This window comes from Triticum dicoccoides, chromosome 4B (assembly GCF_002162155.2).
Source record: "Triticum dicoccoides isolate Atlit2015 ecotype Zavitan chromosome 4B, WEW_v2.0, whole genome shotgun sequence".
In the NCBI taxonomy this organism is placed as follows: Eukaryota; Viridiplantae; Streptophyta; class Magnoliopsida; order Poales; family Poaceae; genus Triticum; species Triticum dicoccoides.
This window is the reverse complement of record NC_041387.1, coordinates 174,997,542-175,018,568: the sequence shown is the minus strand read 5'-3', so window position 1 is coordinate 175,018,568 and position 21,027 is coordinate 174,997,542.

The window sequence follows — 21,027 nt, the reverse complement described above, 5'->3', positions numbered from 1 at the left end:
TGGGGCTTCTGCAGCAGAGGAGGATGCGGGAGAAGCATTGCGCACTCGGCGGACGGACGGCTCCGACGGCGTACTTGCCGGCGTGGACATTGATGGAGATGGGGTAGGGGCAAGAGGTGGTGGGCAGCGGGGCTGCTGCATCAGAACTCAGAAGAGGAGGCAACAACAGGTGTCGTCGACTTGGGGGATGGGCCGCGCCGGCGGCGTACTTGCTGATGTCAGCGTCGGAGGAGGAGGGGTGGCGGTAGAGGTGGAGCTGCTGAGCCAGAGTGGAGTCAGGAGAGGCGTTTGGAGCGACCAGCGCCGGTGGCGTGTGGAGCGGCAGCGGCCAGTTTGGTTCCATGCTTCTTCCCTTTTCGAGAAGGATCGAGTACTTCTGTTGGATAAGGTCTGGATGAATGGAGCGGGATGTAGAGAGTAAGCTTTCTTTTGTACGATGTGAAGTGGGTTGCTTCTGTGCGTCAGATATAGATCTGATGGTCGAAAATGATTGATGGCAGACACACCATCACCACCAACTTAATTTTTTTCTCTACTCCTATAAAAATGTGAGTTGGTGGTGATGGTGTGTCTGCCTTTGTGTCATTTGCACCGTATGATCTAAAATCTAAGGCTCGGAATGAAACTGGTTGTACTCAAGCTAACTCTGAAGGTTTCTCGTTCTCTCATCTCACGATAAAAACGAGACTTGAGATAATACGCCCTGCATCATCCGCAGCACAGCCCTGTCCCATCTCTCAATCCCCCTGGCTTGCCTCCTGGCTGGGCGAATCCTCGTCTCCTCGCACGCCATGGCCGGCGAGATGCCTGACGCAGAGGGAAAGGCCACTTCCACCTGCAACACCACCACCGGCGCGGCACCTTTTGGTCCTCGTATGCCTGCGGCGTTCCTGGTTCCTCAAACAGGAGCCCCCACCCCACCACGTGGGATTCAAGTGCCCAACGCTACATGTACGCCGGCCCCTCCACCCGAAATTCAGTTGAGCAGGCGTCCCAACTCTTATATTACAGTCGTAGCTGTAGTTAGGGTCTGAATAAATCTCTCTTTCTCCGATAGAGAGATGGCTAGCTGATCCCGTTGGAAAGATCATAGTGCCGTCCAGGCATGCACTCCCGGTCAGGCCAACTGGCAGGAGGTTCAGGCCGCCGTTGTCAAGCAAGTTGAGCTGCAGGGGCTCCAGGCCGCTCTCCGCTATCACGGCATGCCCGGTATGGGTGACTAGGTAGGAAATGCGGCTTGCCGCATCCGGCAGCACCGCTGCCGGTTACAGTCATATCCAATACGCTGCCGGTTACAGTCATATCCAATACGATAATAGTCATTGGAAGATTGCAAGGTATGCTATTGGTTCTGTACAGTGTCTCACACCAAATCATTATTTATGAGCTGCGGGCGCTCGAGGCCGCTCTCCGCTATCACGGCATCCCCAATATCGGTGATGATGTGTACGTTAGCATCCGCCTTTCGCCGGCCGGGTCCCTTGCATGCTCATGCATATCACCGGTGTCCCATGTTTATTCTGACAAGCACTGCGGGTCTGAACTGTGCATGTTCTTGCGACAACGAGCACTTGAAGTACATGCTTCAAATCTGGACAGTATCTTCAGGGCAAGTTTGTATGCTTGACATGGTTGACTATGTCAAATCTCATGGATGAGTACTTGTATCCTCAGGTTACCGTATTATCTGCAGGGCTAGATCCAAAATTTTGTGAACTAGCATTTCCTATAGTTCAAAGCTGCAACTTTACTGCCAGTATTGAGGTGGATGGCCTCTGTTTTAAATTCCACATAAATCTGCTTAACTAATAAAGTAGCAAATATGAGGCTGGGTCACTGTTACCGTTGATGCTAATGCATCTCCTGTATATGATTTTGTAGCAATAATATTGTCAAAGATAGTTGTATGGGATAAGTTGGTGACTAATAATCTAAGTACATGGAAAAAACTCAAGGAGCGTCTTATTGTCATGGCAACAATGTTACATGCAGAGCGCATAAGTGCATGCATTGTTCTATGCACATAGTAATAAAGCGAAAATAAATCTTGCTAATAGGATGCACTTTAATTAACTAGATTGTGGCTTGCATACTACGAACTTTAGTAGGATGCACTTAAATGGTTTAACCCGAATATCAGAGCAGCATGTGAATTAAGGCAAAGGATATTGAAATTTTGGTTGAAGTTATATTGTTATTTGCTTTATATGGTATATTAAATACTTACAATTTTTTTTGTGGAAGATCAATAATGATTTCCCTGGACCAAAATCTCCATGAATCAAGTGAGGATGAAGCACTGGAGAATTAGAATAATAGGACAATGTTTTAGTTAAGATACGTTGAGTTGCACTTGGACTATGTTACTTTGCTTTGATTAATATTACATGAATGGTGTCTTGGACAATGATGGCAAATGCTTTTATGATCCTTGTTGTAATGGAAACCGAGTTTCACTTATGAAGTGAAATCTTAAGGTGGTGTAATGCCAACAACACTTCAACGATATGTAAGTTGGTGTGTTTTCTTGGTAAAGTAAAATGTAACAACTTCGACGCGTGTTAGGTTTGCAAATAGTTGTGCACATGTGTTATCTAAGATATATCTAGTCATAATGCAGCTGGTGTGAGGCTCCACATAACTTTGTGATGTTAATAGCGTCATATTACAAAGAGTTTTTTTGGCTATGGCTAAAGCCTGACCTTTTCTCGACCAAAGTCTAGAATACACGTTTGGGTTTGTACTTTTGTGATTCCACTTCATTTCATGTGATTCCGTAGCGTAGCACGGGCATGTTACTAGTATAGGAGTAAAGATAAAGATTGCTTGTTACCCGTTACAAATTATCTTCCCACAAAACTATCTGTTACCTACAATTTCAGTGCTTGCAGAGAATACCTTATTGAAAACCGATTGTCATTTCCTTCTGCTCCTCGTTGGGTTCGACACTCTTACTTATCAAAAGGACTACGATAGATCCCCTACACTTGTGGGTCATCAAGACTCTTTTCTGGCACTGTTTGTCGGTGTCAAAACCGGCGGATCTCGGGTAGGGGGTCCCGAACTGTGCGTCTAAGGTTAATGGTAACACGAGGCGGGGGACATTATATTTACCCAAGTTCGGGCCCTCTCAATGGAGGTAATACCCTACTTCCTGCTTGACTGATCTTGATGATATGAGTATTAAAAGAGTTGATCTACCATGAGATCATAGAGGCTAAACCCTAGAAGCTAGCCTATGATTATGATTGTTGTTGTCCTACGGACTAAACCCTCCAGTTTATTTAGACACGGGAGGGGGCTAGGGTTACACAAAGTTGGTTACAGAGAAGGAGATCTACATTCCGAATTGTCAAGTTTGCCTTCCACGCAAAGGAGAGTCCCATCCGGACACGGGACGAAGTCTTCAATCTTGTATCTTCATAGTTCAACAGTCCGGCCAAAGTATGTAGTCCGGCTGTCCGAGGACCCCATAATCCCGGACTCCCTCAGTAGCCCCCGAACCAGGCTTCGATGACGATGAGTCCGGCACGCAGATTGTCTTCGGCATTGCAAGGCGGGTTCTTCTCCAAATTCCCTAGAGCACCTGTTGTTACTAGTAGTGTCCGGCTTCCCATTGATGTTGCACTCCTCGGCTTCTGTGCTTCAATAATTACTATATCCACGTGTCGAGCGAATGCGAGAAGTCGGGGCATTTTTTCATTTGCCACCCTGACCATGCAAGTAAATCGCCTATTTAAAGAGACGGGGATCCTCAGATCCAAATCACACCATTCTCCCCCAGCGAGTATTCATCAGAACGCGCCCGGAAGAAGCCATCCCATCATGGCCGACCGCCGCAGCTCCTCCTCTCGCTCCTGTAGCACTAGGCCAGGGAATTGGGAGAAGTGTTCTGTCCCGCATAGCCGACTAGTAGAGTTGCTGACCCAGGGGTTTCTCCCGCCTGCGTACATGGTCCCCGTCCGAGCTGGACTAGCCACTTATAATGGCGGGGAGCAAGCGTAGAGTTCTCCCAACCCATCCAAGGGGGGGCGGGTATGCTTTGTCCCTTATCTGTTGAGGGGACTCAGATTTCCAATCCATCCTTTCCTCCGCGGGCTCCTGGAGTTCTACGGCCTCCAGCTGCATAACTTTACCCCAACCTCCATACTGCATATCCCAGGCTACGTCACTTTCTACGAGCTATTTCTAGGCTGCGAAGCTCATTTCGAGCTATGGAAGAGGCTATTCTGCCTTGTACCCCGTACCCAGGAGGGGTCGATATATCAAGTGGGTGGAGCCGAAATTGGCGCATCGTCGGGACCGGATACCTGTCCGGTACTCCGAAGAAGATATCCGAAGACTGGCCTTTGGAGTGGTTTTACATGGAGGACGTCCCTCTTCCGGACCCTATTCCGTTGGGCCTTCCCAAGTTTGCAAACGCCCCGTTGAAGAAACGCCACACTGGCGCCCCCGGAGCCCCCAGGAGGAAGATAACAGAGAGATCCTTTTCCTGATGGACAGATAAAGACACTGGCCAAATCAGGACTGACAATAATCGAGGTTATGTCTATATGTATAATGCGGGGAGTGCAGCCACTTCAATATCAGGGGAAACCCATGTGGCACTTCAATGGAGAAGACGACGCCACCCGTTGCAGCCGTAAAGGTCCGGACTCCGCCACCGCTCTGGCGAAAATATTGTCCGATTTGTTCAAAGGAGAAGAGGAGTTCATCCACATTAAGCCGCAGGATGGATTCTCCATGTACAACCCCCCAAGTTGGGTGAGCTGCTATCTTTTATTCCAGTCTTTCACGCGTCCTTTAGCACAAATGTTTACCTTGTCAATTCATAGTAGGAACTGTGAAAAGCTATGAGGGAGGTCCACAGCCCGTCTCCACAGCCAGAGGACCCCGACCGGGCCCTCGACCCCGGACTCAAAGAAGATCCGAACATATTTGTGGAGCTCGTCGACCTGACATTTTATCAGTTGAGCTGCGATGGTGCGTTGGTGGCCATCATAGCTGATTATCCTGGCCTGCTCCCTGTATCTCAGGTAAGTAAAACCGGAGTCCCAACTTCCAAGAAGGATTCCCTCTTTGCGCCTTACCCACCGCACATGTATTGTGTTTTATAGGGAAGGCCATCGGGACGCCTCGCCGAACCCGCGGTGACTCGTCAACAAGGGGCACCGAAGCCAGGTAGGCTTAAAAGGAAGGCGGTCAGGACCGAGATTCCATTGCAAAGGTATGATTAAAAACCTGCTACGTAATTATCGTTGTTAAAATATAACAATGTCCATTGTTTCCTGGCAGAAAAAGCGCTCGTCGGGCTATATCCAGAGAGCCTGCCGGCCACGCCTCTACCAGCCGGACTCCGAGGCCGGACTCAAGGGCGGAGGTCAACGCGGGGACAACGCCGGACGATCCTCCTACAAAGTATGTAGATAGATTCTCTGCTACGAACTCCGAAGTGGAGAGCGCCATGAATCATAGGTGCCGGCGGGGCACACTACACGACCCTAATTTCTCTGAGGAGGCATTCAATGCCTTCAACTCAGGGGATGCGTACATCCGAGCTGCTCAAGATTGCCTTGACAGAGCCACGGACTAGTATGTGAAGGATATACAGGTAAGAAAATTTGATAAGCATGTATATCAGTAGCCCCTGAGACTTGAAACAGTTGGCACAACTGATTTAAGGATCAATTATATGCATAGGTTCTTACAGAGAAGAATACCCAGCTATCTAAAGAGCTGGAGGAGTGCAAAGCCCAGCTACGGGCCGCAATTGCCGGAATGGAGGAGTCCAAGAAGGCCTCATCTGGTAATACTTGTCTTGATCGAAAAGAATATACTGACATATACCAGTTAGTATTCGGCATGCATGCAAATCTAACAATAGATTCTGCAGACAATCCCGGAGGTAATCCGGAGATCGTATCGGAGGATGAACAACATGCCCAATGACACCTAAAGGCCGGAGAGCGCGTGCTTACAAAGGTTATACGGGAGAAGAATGATCTCCAGGATGCGATGACCCGGCTGGACGTTGAATTAAAAGATGTTCGGGCACAGCTTGCTGACTCCATGAAGGAGAATAAGAGGCTTCGACGCAGCATTTTTAGTAAGTGCTCGAACGAACCTTTATAATGTTCGGCGAAGAAGCAGGCTAACAGAATTATGTCTATAGGTATGCTGATAGGTCGTCCCGAAGAGGAGATGCCCGGATCTGCAGGCGATCTTCTGCAAGAGCTCTCACAACTGCACGGTCAAATTCGGCAGGTGATGCAGGGTATTGCCCAGGCCTTGTGGTCGTCTGCATCCCTGCCCGTAGGCATGGGAGAGCTCATGGAGATGCTCAACGGAGCGCGGAGGTGCTTCCGATTATGGAAGATATCGGCCTGCTGACAAGGTGCAAGGGAGGCCTGGGCCATGGTGAAGACACGATACACCAAAACTGACCCGAACCACATGGCCGAGGTCGGACCTGTAGGGCCAGATGGGAAAGAGATCCCCGTTAGTCTGGTATATGACCAGGTAGCCTTAGCCGCGAAGTATTCCCAACAGGATTGTAGGCTAGACAGCCTGTTGGATGGTATAGAAGAAGAGTTTAGTCAATCTAAGTGACTTTGTACTTCAAAGGACATATTTTGTCCCTAGCCGGATTGTAAATCATTTGTCTTGGTGGACCTTTTCGCTTCAACCTCTGGACCCGACAGTCCGGAGTGTATCCAAATACCCGCTAAGTTATGTGAAAACCGGGGCACGCGTGGAAACCAGGCGTAGGGGTCATAAGTGCTGGAACAGACAAGTACCCAACAAGCTATGTTATATTACATGGATAGTAAGAAACATCTTCCAGGGAGAATAGTTCCGTTAAGGGTTCCTTTCCCTGGGTATGCATGCATTAATGTGCATGTGCGAGCTGCGGAAAATGACGCAGGATATAAGCATCTGGGGGCATGTTTTGCAATAAGTAAAAGACATCTTTTGTTCACCAATAGAATATTCCCTTAAGAATGCTAGCTTTCGGCTTCACCCAGTCTGAGGTACACATCCGGCTGACCCGGCAGTAACAATCACAGAGGTGCTCCCCTTATGCCCTAGCCGAATTAACGGGAACGTAGGGCATAAACACAAGAGCCAGGCAACCCAGCTTGGCCAAAACTTAAGTCATATCGATGCATATAATGGTGAAAAAAGGCACATATGGAGGAATGACGCATATGTGGTGGGCATAAAGCCGAGAAGATAATTATATTAAGCTTCTGTATAAGAAGCCCCCAGGTATATTGAGCGTGCATAGCGCGGCAGGAGTGTGCGGTCAAAGCATACTTGAAGCTTTTAAGGCTATATATATAAAAAGAGAGGATATAACTTAAAAAGAAAGACGAAGGTAAGGAGACAAACACAGAGTTTGGCACTGGGCGTAGAATCCTCGGAGTCTGGCCGCTTTCCATGGGTTCGGCTCGAGTCGATTATCTGATGCATCGCGTAGAAAGTACGCTCCTCCGGTGAGAACTTTATCAATGATGAAGGGACCCTCCCACTTGGGCTTGAGCTTGTCCTTTTTCTTCTCTTGTAGGCGTAGAACGAGTTCGCCAATGTTATAAGTTTTGGCCCGTACTTCTCTGCTTTGATACCTTCGAGCCTGTTGTTCATAGAATGCGGAATGGGCCTTTGCAACGCCGTGCTCCTCCCCCAGGGCATCTAAGCTATCATGTCGATCCAGCTCGGCTTCTCTCTCTTTGTACATGCGCACTCGAGGTGAGTCATGAATGATATCTCAGGGTAGCACTGCCTCTGCGTCGTACACCATAAAAAATGGTGTGTATCCAGTTGTGCGATTTGGCGTGGTCCGCAACCCCCATAGTACAGAGTCGAGCTCCTCGACCTAGTGCGTATTTGATTCCTTCAAGGATCATACTAGTCTGGGTTTAATGCCTCTCATAATAAGATCATTTGCTCGTTCGACTTGACCGTTTGTTTGGGGGTGATAGTCAGAGGCATAATCGAGCTTTATGCCCATTTTTCCGCACCAAGTTTTCACCTCGTAGGCTGTGAAGTTTGAGACGTTATCGGTGATGATGCTGTGGGGGACACCGTAACGGTGTACGACCCCAGATATGAAATCTATCACTGGTCTGGACTCGGCCATTTTAACTGGTTTGGCTTCTATCCATTTGGTGAATTTATCAACCATGACCAACAAGTATTTCTTCTTATGGCTTCCTCCTCTAAGGGGTCCAACCATATCGAGCCCCCATACCGCAAAGGGCCAAGTTATGGGGATTGTTTGGAGAGCGGTAGGTGGCATATGGCTTTGATTTGCAAAAAGCTAGCAACCGACGCAATGTTGGACAAGGTCCTGTGCGTCTGCCCGGGCTGTCGACCAGTAGAAACCTGTACGAAAGGCCTTGCTTACGAGCGCCCGAGCTGCGGCATGGTGGCCACCGAGTCCGGCATGAATTTCGGCCAAGAGCTGCCGCCCTTCCTCTTCGGAGATGCACCTTTGGAGCACTCTAGTCGCGCTTTTCTTATAAAGCTCTCTCTCATGGACTTTGTAGGCTTTAGAGCGCCGCACAATGCAACATGCCTCATTTTGGTCCTCAAGGAGTTCTTGCCTATTTAGGTAGGCTAAGAAGGGTTCTGTCCACGGGGCGATGACAGCCATAATTGCGTGGGCCGAAGGTGTTATTTCGGTGGCGGAGCCTCCGATTACGTCAGAGTGTTCGGGATCTGGGGTTGTGTTTGGATCCGGACTGGTATTGCCGGTCTCCCCTTCCCACACCACGGATGGCTTGAACGGCCTTTCCAAAAAGATATTAGGTGGGACGGGGTCGCGCTTAGCGCCGATGCGGGCGAGGATATCTGCCGCTTCGTTATTTTCTCGGACCACATGGTGGAATTCGAGCCCCTCAAACCGACCTGACATTTTGAGGACGGCATTGCGGTAGGCCTCCATTTTTGGGTCCTTGGTGTTAAAGTCTCCATTTATTTGAGATATTGCAAGGTTTGAATCCCCACGCACTTGTAGGCATTGAATGCCCATGGAGACTGCCATCCGAAGACCATACAACAGGGCCTCATATTCGGCTGCATTGTTGGAATCTATTTATAGTATTTGGAGTACGTACTGGATTGTATCTCCGGTGGGGGATGTTAGGACAACGCCTGCCCCTAGATCAGCCAGCATCTTAGAGCCGTCAAAGTGCATGATCCAATTGGAGTACGCGCCGTACTCTTTAGGGAGTTCGGCTTCTGTCCATTCGGCGATGAAGTCAGCCAGTACTTGTGACTTAATGGCTCGCCATGGTTTGTATGTTATGTCGAACGCGAGGAGCTCGATAGCCCATTTAGCAATCTGGCCCGTGGCATCGCGGTTATTAATTATGTCATTGAGTGGTACTTCGGAGGCCACCGTGATTGAACACTCTTGAAAGTAGTGTCGTACTTTTAGGGATGCCATGAAGACCGCGTATGCTATTTTTTGATAATGTGGGTACCGTGACTTGCATGGAGTGAGGATAGTGGATACGTAGTATACCGGCTTTTGAAGCGGGAACTTATGTCCGTCTGTCTCTTGTTCGACGACGAGCACTACGCTTACAACCTGGTGTGTTGCAGCTATATATAACAACATAGGTTCGCCGATATTTGGCGTGGCCAGGATTGGATTGGTGGCCAAGAGGGCTTTTATTTCCTCCAGTCCGTCCGTAGCCGCATCCGTCCGGTCAAAGTGTTCGGTGCGTCGAAGAAGGCGATAAAGAGGTAGTGCCTTTTCTCCTAATCGGAAGATAAAGCGGCTTAAGGCGGCCATGCATCCAGTTAATTTCTGGATTTGCTTGAGGTCTGTTGGGGTAGCCAACTGTGACAGGGCTCGGATTTTAGCTAGATTTGCTTCAATTCCTCTATTGGAAACGATAAAGCCCAAGAGCTTTCCGGCAGGTACGCCGAAAACGCATTTTTCCATATTGAGCTTGATGTCATATGTTCGGAGATTGTCGAACGTGAGCCTCAAGTCGTCTATTAAAGATTCGACGTGTCTGGTTTTGATGATCACATCGTCTACGTATGCCTCCACTGTTTTGCCGATTTGTGTTTCCAGGCATGTCTGAATCATGCGTTGATAGGTTGCACCGGTGTTTTTGAGCCCAAAAGGCATGGTGTTAAAACAGAAGGGGCCGTATTGAGTGATAAATGCCGTTGCGGCTTGATCGGACTCTGCCATCTTGATTTGATGGTATCCGTAGTATGCGTCGAGTAAACACAATGAGTCGTGTCCTGCGGTAGCGTCTATGATTTGATCGATGCGGGGGAGGGGGAAGGGATCCTTAGGGCAAGCCTTATTGAGGTCCTTGAAATCGATGCATAGGCACCAGGATTTGTCCTTCTTTGGTACCAGATGTTTTATTTCTCTGATGAATCTGGCCTCGAGTAGCTTGGCTAGCTCTTCTCCCATGGCTTGTTGCTTGGGTTCTAAAAAGCGCCGAAGAGTCTGCTTGACCGGCTTGTATCCTTTTAGTATGTTTACGCTATGCTCGGCCAGCCTGCGTGGGATACCTAGCATGTCTGAAGGATGACAGGCGAAGATGTCCCAATTTTCGCGCAAGAACTCTCGTATTGCGGCGTCTATTGTGGGGTTCAGCTGTGCCCCAATTGATGCTGTTTTTGTAGGGTCCGTTGGGTGGACCTGGAATTTGACTATTCCGTCTGCTGCTTTAGAAGAGGTGGACTTGGGTCGTTTGTCGTGTATCACGTCGTCCCTGTCCACTGTGGAGCGCAACATAGTTAAATCTTCGGCCGCGAGGGCTTTGGATAATGCCTCTAGGGCTAGTGCGGCGGTTTTATTTTCGGCATGGAGTGCTATGTCCAGACCACTAGCTAGAGTGATGATTCCATTGGGCCCAGGCATCTTGAGCTTCATGTACCCGTAATGGGGTATAGCTTGGAAGCTTGTGAATGCATCCCACCCTAAAAGGGCGTGGTATCCACTACTGAACGGGGCCACTTGGAATGTGATTTCTTTGGACCTATAATTCTCCGGCGTGCCGAATACCACATCCAGTGTAATTTTTCCCGCGCATCATGCCTCCCGACTGGGGATGATTCCTCTGAAGGTCGTGCTGCTTTGCTCAATGCGGCTCTTGTCTATTTCCATTTTGTTAAGAGTTTCCTCGTAGATGAGGTTTAATTCGCCGCCACTGTCCATGAGCACTTTAGTAAGACAGAAGCCATCCACAATTGGACTAAGGACCAAAGCGGCTGGTGCTCGGACTGTTTGGAATTGAGGTTCGTCACTGGCATTGAAGGTTATGGCCATGTCGTTCCACGGATTTATTGCTGCAACATGGCAGAATTCGGCGAGGCTGTGGAGTGCTCTCTTACACCTATTGTTTGAGGCAAAAGTCTTGAAGACTGTCAGTACTGTATTGTTATTCTCTGTGGGATGGTGCTCTGCGGTATTGTTGATGAGGAGGTCCTCGCCGCTCTTGGCCACCTGCCGGAGTATCCAACATGCTCTAAGGCTATGTGTTGGTATGATGCCTGGTGTGCTGTGAATTTTGCATGGCCTGTTGAGCCATCCCTCCAATACGGTTCCACGCCCTGTAGAGGGCTTTGGCTTCTTTGTAATTGGATTCAGCGACTTGCGAGAGCGCACCCTTTTAGTTCGGACAAGGGGTTTAGTGAGAGCCGGAGGATCCCAGAATTTTGTTCGGGTTTTCCAGGCGCTTTCCATCGCACAGTACTTCTGTACTATGGCCACCAAGTCAGCAAAGTGTGCTATGTCATGGCGACTTATGGTGTTGAGAATTCCCTTGTCCGTGCAATTTTTGCAAAAGAATGAGATTGCGTCTTCCTCGCGATAGTCCTTAACCTTGCTCATTACAAGGAGGAATCTGGCCCAGAAGTGATGTACTGTCTCTTGGGGCTCTTGTCTAATGTGGGAGAGATTACTTGTGTCTGGGTGGGTGGGTTGCTTTAAGTACAAATCCTGACCCGATCTGAGACCCAGGGGCAAAGGAGCTCCCGAGCTTGGCAGCTCGGACTCTGGGATGTTGCCCAATATTTGTGGCCCGTTGCCCGATTCTAAGTTCGGAGCCTGGGCCATGTCCCCCCGTAGACGGGTATCCGGCTCAGAGAGCTTGGGAATACGGACATAGTTCGTCCTCAAAATAGAGGAAGAATCACTGTTTTGTTCCTCCACCACCGCTATTTGATGGGTGACCGGCGGAGAGTTAATATCCCTTTGGTCGGGTTTAAGCCTGATCCGATCATAGTCCGTAGTGACTCCCAGGGCGGCGATGCGATCCAAGAGCTCGCTCAGGGATGAGAGCTCCATTGTATCCATCTGCTCGGTGAATTCTGAGCTGACATGGAGGCTGTTCTTGATGACCGAGAAGTCATTGTCAGCATGGCGGCCGAACGGACGGTCATGACGAAGCCGCCCAGCCGAAGAGTCTGGCTTACAGCCAGGGCTCCTCCAAAGGTGATGTTTTCCTTGACAACAAGGCGAGCCATCAAGCCTTATCGGGACGGCACAGTGGAACTCTCAATGAAAGCACCAATGTTGGTGTCAAAACCGGCGGATCTCGGGTAGGGGGTCCCGAACTGTGCATCTAAGGCTAATGGTAACAGGAGGCGGGGGACACGATGTTTACCCAGGTTCGGGACCTCTCGATGGAGGTAATACCCTACTTCCTGCTTGATTGATCTTAATTATATGAGTATTACAAGAGTTGATCTACCACGAGATCATAGAGGCTAAACCCTAGAAGCTAGCCTATGATTATGATTGTTGTTATCCTACGGACTAAACCCTCCGGTTTATATGGACACCGGAAGGGGCTAGGGTTACACAGGGTCAGTTATAGAGAAGGAGATCTACATATCCGAATTGCCAAGCTTGCCTTCCACGCAAAGGAGAGTCCATCCGGACACGGGACGAAGTCGTCAATCTTGTATCTTCATAGTTCAACAGTCCAGCCAAAGTATATAGTCCGGCTGTCCGAGGACCCCTTAATCCCGGACTCCCTCACCGTTGCCAGGGAGTGAAGCGCCTTTGGTAAGTGGAACTTGGTAAGGAAACATTTATATAGTGTGCTGAAATTTACTGTCACTTGTTACTATGGAAACTAATCCTTTGAGGGGCTTGTTCGGGGTATCTTCACCCCGACCAGTAGAGCAAAGAGTTGCTCCTCAACCTACTGAACCTACTGAAAATGTTTACTTTGAAATTCCTTCAGGTATGGTAGAGAAACTGCTAGCTAATCCCTTTGCAAGAGATGGAACATTGCATCCCGATTTACACCTTATCTATGTGGATGAAGTTTGTGGATCATTTAAGCTGGCAGGTATGCCCTATGATGTTATTAAGAAGAAGGTTTTCCCTTTATCTTTGAAGTGAGACACATTGACATGGTATAGGCTATGTGATGATATGGGATCCTGGGACTATAAACGATTGAATTGGAATTTCACCAGAAGTTTTATCCTATGCATATTGTTCATCGTGATCGTAATTATATATATAATTTTTGGCCTCGTGAAGGAGAAAGCATCGCTCAAGCTTGGGGGAGGCTTAAGTCAATGTTATATTCATGCCCCAATCATGAGCTCTCAAGAGAAATGATTATTCAAAACTTTTATGCTCGGCTTTCTCTCAACAATCGCACCATGCTTGATACTTCTTGTGCTGAGTCTTTCATGATGAAGACTATTGAATTCAAATGGGATTTATTGGGAAGAATTAAACGCAACTCTGAAGAATGGGATTCCGACGATGGTAATGAGTCAGGTATGACACCTAAGTTTTATTGTGTTAAATCTTTTATGGATACCGATGCTTTTCATGGATTTAGCACTAAATATGGACTTGACTCTGAGATAGTAGCTTCTTTTTGTGAATCATTTGCTACTCATGTTGATATCCCTAAGGAGAAGTTGTTTAAATATAATCCTCCCACTGAAGTAAAAGTAGTTGCACCTATTACAGTTGAAGAAAAGACTATCACTTATAATGATCCTATTGTTCCAGTACTTATATTGAGAAACCACCTTTCCCTGTTAGGATAAAGGATCATGATAAAGCTTCAACTGTGGTTCGTAAGAGTAATACTAGAACATATACACCTCCTGAGCAAATTAAAGTTGAACCTAGTATTGCTATGGTTTAAGATCTCTTGGCCGATAATATTGATGGGCATGTTATTTATTTCTGTGATCAAGCTGCTAGAATTGCTAGACCCGGTGCTAAGAAACATAGACCTGTTGTAGGCATGCCTGTTATTTCTGTTAAAATAGGAGATCATTGTTCATGGCTTATGTGATATGGTGCTAGTGCTAGTGCAATACCTTATTCCTTATATGAAGAAATTATGCACGATATTGTACCTGCTGAGGTAGAAGAAATCGATGTTACAATTAAGCTTGCCAATGGAGATACTATTTCACCAATTGGGATTGTTAGAGATGTTGAAGTCTTATGTGGGGAAGTTAAATATCCTACTGATTTTCTTGTTCTTGGTTCCCCACAAGATGACTTTTGTCCCATCATATTTGGTAGACCCTTCTTGAATACTGTTAATGCTAAGATAGATTGCGAAAAGGATGTTGTTACTATTGGTTTAGGGGATATGTCTCATGAGTTTAATTTTGCCAAATTTCATAGACAACCCCATGATAAAGAATTGCCTAGTAAGGATGAAATTATTGGTCTTGCTTTTATTGCCATGCCTCCTACTGATCCTTTAGAACAATATTTGCTCTACCATGAAAATGATATGTTTATGAATGAAAGAAGGGAAATAGATGAAGTATTCTTTAAACAGGGTCCTATTTTGAAACACAACTTGCCTGTTGAAATCTTAGGGGATCCTCCACCACCCAAGGGTGATCCCATGTTTGAGCTTAAACCATTACCTGATACTCTTAAATATGCTTATCTTGATGAAAAGAAGATACATCCTGTTATTATTAGTGCTAACCTTTCAGAGCAGGAAGAGGACAGATTATTGAAAACTCTGAAGAAGTAATGTGCTGCCATTGGATATACTCTTGATGATCTTAAGGGCATTAATCCCACTCTATGCCAACACAAAATAAAATTGGAGGAAGACGCCAAACCAGTTATTGATCACCAACGGCGATTAAATCCTAAGATGAAAGAAGTGGTAAGAAAGGAAATACTAAAGCTCCTTGAGGCAGGTATAATTTATCCCATTGCTGATAGTTAGTGGGTAAGTCCTGTCCATTGTGTCCCTAAAAAAGGAGGTATTACTATCGTTCCTAATGATAAAGATGAATTGATCCTGCAAAGAATTATTACAGGTTATAGGATGGTAACTGATTTCCGCAAATTAAATAAAGCTACTAAGAAAGATCATTACCCTTTACCTTTTATTGATCAAATGCTAGAAATACTATCCAAACATACACATTTTTGCTTTCTAGATGGTTACTCTGGTTTCTCTCAAATATCTGTGTCAGTAGAGGATCAAGAAAAGACCACTTTTACTTGCCCTTTCGGTACCTTTGCTTATAGACGTATGCCTTTTGGTTTATGTAATGCACCTGCTACCTTTCAAAGATGCATGATGGCTATATTAACTGACTTTTGTGAAAAGATTTGTGAGGTATTCATGGATGATTTCTCCGTTTATGGATCCTCGTTTGATGATTGCTTGAGCAATCTTGATCGAGTTTTAAAGAGATGTGAAGATAATAGTCTCGTCTTGAATTGGGAAAAGTGCCACTTTATGGTTAATGAAGGCATTGTCTTGGGGCATAAAATTTTTGAGAGAGGTATTGAAGTTGATAAAGCTAAAATTGATGTTATTGAAAAGATGCCGTGTACCAAGGACATTAAAGGAATAAGAAGTTTCCTTGGTCATGCATGTTTTTATAGGAGGTTCATCAAGGACTTTTCTAAAATTTCTAGGCCTCTGACTAATCTATTGCAAAAAGATATTCCTTTTGTCTTTGATGATGATTGTGTAGAAGCATTTGAAATACTTAAGAAAGCTTTGATTTCCGCACCTATTGTTCAGCCACCTGATTGGAATTTACCCTTTGAAATTATGTGTGATGCTAGCGATTATGCTGTAGGTGCTATTCTAGGACAAAGAGTTGATAAGAAACTAAATGTTATTCAATATGCTAGTAAAACTCTAGACATTGCTCAGAGAAATTATGCTACTACTGAAAAAGAATTCTTAGCAGTTGTATTTGCTTGTGATAAGTTCAGACCTTATATTGTTGATTCTAAAGTAACTGTTCACACTGATCATGCTGCTATTAAATATCTTATGGAAAAAAAGATGCTAAACCTAGACTTATTAGATGGGTTCTCTTGCTACAAGAATTTGATTTGCATATTATTGATAGAAAGGGAGCTGAGAACCCCGTTGCAGACAACTTGTATAGGTTAGAGAATGTTCTTGATGACCCACTACCTATTAATGATAGCTTTCCTGATGAACAATTAGCTATCATAAATGCTTCTCGTATTGCTCCATGGTATGCTGATTATGCTAATTACATTGTTACTATATACCACCTAGTTTCACATACCAGTAAAAGAAAAAGTTATTCTATGATTTAAGACATTACTTCTGGGATGACCCACACCTTTATAAAGAAGGAGTAGATGGTGTTATTATACGTTGTGTACCTGAGCATGAACAGGAACAGATGCTACGCAAGTGTCACTCCGAGGCATATGGAGGACACCACGCTGGAGATAGAACTGCACATAAGGTATTGCAATCCGGTTTTTATTGGCCTACTCTCTTCAAAGATGCCCGTAAGTTTGTCTTGTCTTGTGATGAATGTCAGAGAATTGGTAATATTAGTAGATGTCAAGAAATGCCTATGAATTATTCTCTTGTTATTGAACCATTTGATGTTTGGGGCTTTGATTATATGGGACCGTTTCCTGCCTCTAATGGGTATACACATATTTTAGTTGATGTTGATTACGTTACTAAGTGGGTAGAAGCTATTCCAACTAGTAGTGTTGATCATAACATCTCTATTAAGATGCTTAAAGAAGTTATTTCCGAGGTTTGGAGTCCCTAGATACTTAATGACTGATGGAGGTTCACATTTCATTCATGGTGCTTTTCATAAAATGCTTGCTAAGTATGATGTTAATCATAGAATTGCATCTCCATATCACCCACAGTCTAGTGGTCAAGTAGAATTGAGTAACAGAGATCTTAAATTAATTTTGCAAAAGATTGTTAATAGATCTAGAAAGAATTGGTCCAAGAAACTTGATGATGCATTATGGGCTTATAGAACTGCATATAAAAATCCTATGGGTATGTCTCCATATAAAATGGTTTATGGAAAAGCATGTCACTTTACCTCTTGAACTAGAACATAAGGCATATTGGGCCATTAAAGAGCTCAATTATGATTTCAAACTTGCCGGTGAGAAGAGGTTATTTGACATAAGCTCACTTGATGAATGGAGAACCCCAAGCCTATAAGAATGCCAAGCTGTTTAAAGAAAAAGTCAAAAGATGGCATGACAAAAGGATACAAAAGCGTGAGTTTAATGTAGGTGATTATGTTTTGCTTTTCAACTCTCGTTTAAGATTTTTTGTAGGAAAACTTCTCTCTAAATGGGAAGGCCCTTACGTTATAGAGGAGGTCTATCGTTCCGGTGCCATAAAAATCAAAAACTTCGAAGGCACATATCTGAAGGTGGTGAACAGTCAAAGAATCAAACATTATATCTCAGGTAATCCTATAAATGTTGAAACTAATGTAATTGAAACCGTAACCCTAGAGGAATACATAAGAGACACTTTCTAGAATGTTTCAGACTCCGAAAAGGAATAGGTATGTGGTACGGTAAGTGAACCGACTCCAAAATAGTTCTAATAGCAATTTTCTCCGTTTTGGGATATTTAAGAAAATAGGAAAATAAGAAGTAGTCCGGGAAGGAAACGAGGCGTCCACGGGGGTGGAGGGTGCGCCTTACCCCCTGGGCGTGCCCCCTGCCTCGTGGACACCTCGTGCGCTCTCCGGACTCCGTTTTCTTGCACGATACTTCTTTCGGTCGGTAAAAATTCATTATATAATCTCCCGAACGTTTTGACGACCGTATCACGCAAATATCCTCTGTCTTTGTTTCGAGCTGTTTTTCTGACAGATCTAGAGCACCATGACGTCTTCAAGCGCCCCCACGGACAAGTTTTTCAAGAGGGTCATCAACCCCTACCTCGCGGAGGTGCTGCATCACCCTCAAACCATTGAGATGCGTGAGGGGGTGCTGCACATCCGCGATGTGGAGGGACCAAGGAGTACTGGAAGCATGGAGACAAAGCTCGAGACAATGGAACAACAAGTTTTCAAGTGCCAAGGGATGGTGGAGCGTGGACTTAACGCCAACCATATGATGATCGCGGAGTTCACCAACAACCACAAGCTGGACACCAAGAAACATTGGGGAGCCCATCTTCAAGCTTCATGAGAAAATCGAGCACCTCCAAGCCCAGATCTATGACCTGCAAAACCAAAACTATGAGTATGAATATAGATTCAAGAGGATGAGTTTGGCTACAGATTTGAGGATCCCGGAGACTCGATCATCCTTCTATGATGGTGAGACTATGCCTTGGAAGACGGACGACAAGCCTACATCATCAACAACTCCATCATCACTACCTCCGAGGACATAATTACATGGGTATGGGCACTCCCCTTGGCGACTTCCAAGCTTGGGGGAGGTGCCTCGGTATCGTATCACCATCATACTCCTATCTTTACCGTTTTTTCTTAGTTCGATCACTTTGATAATATCTTGATCTAGTAGAATAAAGTTTTGGTATGAATTAGTTTTGAGTTTTACTTTGTGATCCCTCTATGTAATTGAGTCCGTGAGCTATATATAATAAATATTAGTGTTGAGTCAAGGGCTTTGCTATCTTGCTATGATATTAAGTGCATAAAAGAGTAAAAAGAAATAAAAGAGATCATATTGATCTTATGGATAGTAATGACTTCACACATAAAGAGTATGATAAATAAAAGTTGTTGAGAGTTGGCAAACATAGTTTTGGTCATCGTTACAATTAATAGGAAGTAATAAAGAAAGATAGGTTCTCACATATAAATACACTATGTTGGACATCATTTATGATTGTGAGCGCTCATTAAAATATGACATGCTAAAGAGTTGATGTTGGACAAGGAAGACAACGTAATGGGTTATGTTTTCTCACATCTTAGTTAAACTATATTGTCATGGATCATTCAACATGTTGAGCTTGCCTTTACCCCTCATGCTAGACAAATTCCTTGCACCAAGTAGAGATACTACTTGTGCTTCCAAATATCCTTAAACCCAGTTTTGCCATGAGAGTCCACCATACCTACCTATGGATTGAGTAAGATCCTTCAAGTAAATTGTCATGTTGCATGCAATAAAAATTGCTCTCTACATATGTATGACTTATTAGTGCGGAGAAAATAAGCTTTATACGATCTTGTGATATGGAAGTAATAAAAGCGACGGACTGCATAATAAAGGTTCATATCACAAGTGGCAATATAAATTGACGTTCTTTTGCATTAAGATTTCGTGCATCCAACCATAAAAGCACATGACAACCACTGGTTCCCTCTGCGAAGGGCCTATCTTTTACATTATACAAGAGTCAAGGTGATCTTCACCTTTCCTTTTTACATTTTATCCTTTGGCAAGCACCTCGTGTTGGAAAGATCCTGGTATATATATCCAACTGGATGTAAGTTAGCATGAACTATTATTGTTGACATTACCCTTGAGGTAAAAGTTTGGGAGGCAACACTATAAGCCCCTATATTTCTCTGTGTCCGATTAAAACTTCATAACCATAAGTATTGCGTGAGTGTTAGCAATTCTGAAAGACTAAATGATAGTTGAGTATGTGGACTTGCTGAAAAGCTCTTATGTTGACTCTTTCCTATGTTATGATAAATTGCAATTGCTTCAATGACCGAGATCATAGTTTGCTAGTTCTCAATGAAGTTTCTGAATCATACTTGACATTGTGAATAGATTGTTACTTGCGCATAAGGAATCATATGACAATATATATATATATATATATATATATATATATTGCTGTTATAAGAATGATCATAATGCCCTCATGTATGTATTTTATTTTTATCGACACCTCTATCTCTAAACATGTGGACATATTTTTCGATATCGGCTTCCGCTTGAGGACAAGCGAGGTCTAAGCTTGGGGGAGTTGATACGTCAATTTTGCATCATGCTTTTATATCGATATTTATTGCATTACGGGCTGTTATTACATGTTATGTCACAATACTTTACATGAAGAGGGAGAATGCCGGCAGCTGGGATTCTATGCTGGAAAAGGAGAAATATTGGAGACCTATTCTGCACAGCTCCAAAAGTCCTGGAACTCCACAAAATTCATTTTGGGAATTAATAAAAAATATTCAGCGGAAGAAATACCTGAGGGGGGCCACCCACCACCCACGAGGGTGGGGGGCGCGCCCTACCCCCTTGGGCGCGCCCCCTGCCTCGTGGGCTACCTGGTAGTCCTCCGGTGCCCATCTTCTGCTATATGAAGTCTTTTACCCTGGAAAAAATCATAAGCAAGCTCACGGGACGAAACTCTGCCGCCACGAGGCGGAACCTTGGCGAAACCAATCTAGGGCTCCGGCAGAGCTGTTCTGCCGGGGAAACTTTCCTCTGGGAGGGGGAAATCATCACCATCGTCATCACCAACAATCCTCTCACCAGGAGGGGGTCAATCTCCATCAACATCTTCACCAGCACCATATCCTCTCAAACCCTAGTTCATCTCTTGTATCCAATCTTTGTACCAAAACCTCGGATTGGTACCTGTGGGTTGCTAGTAGTGTTGATTACTCCTTGTAGTTGATGCTAATTGGTTTATTTGGTGGAAGATCATATGTTCAGATCCTTAATGCATATTATTACTCCTCTGATTATGAACATGAATATGCTTTGTGAGTAGTTACGTTTGTTCATGAGGACATGGGTGAAGTATT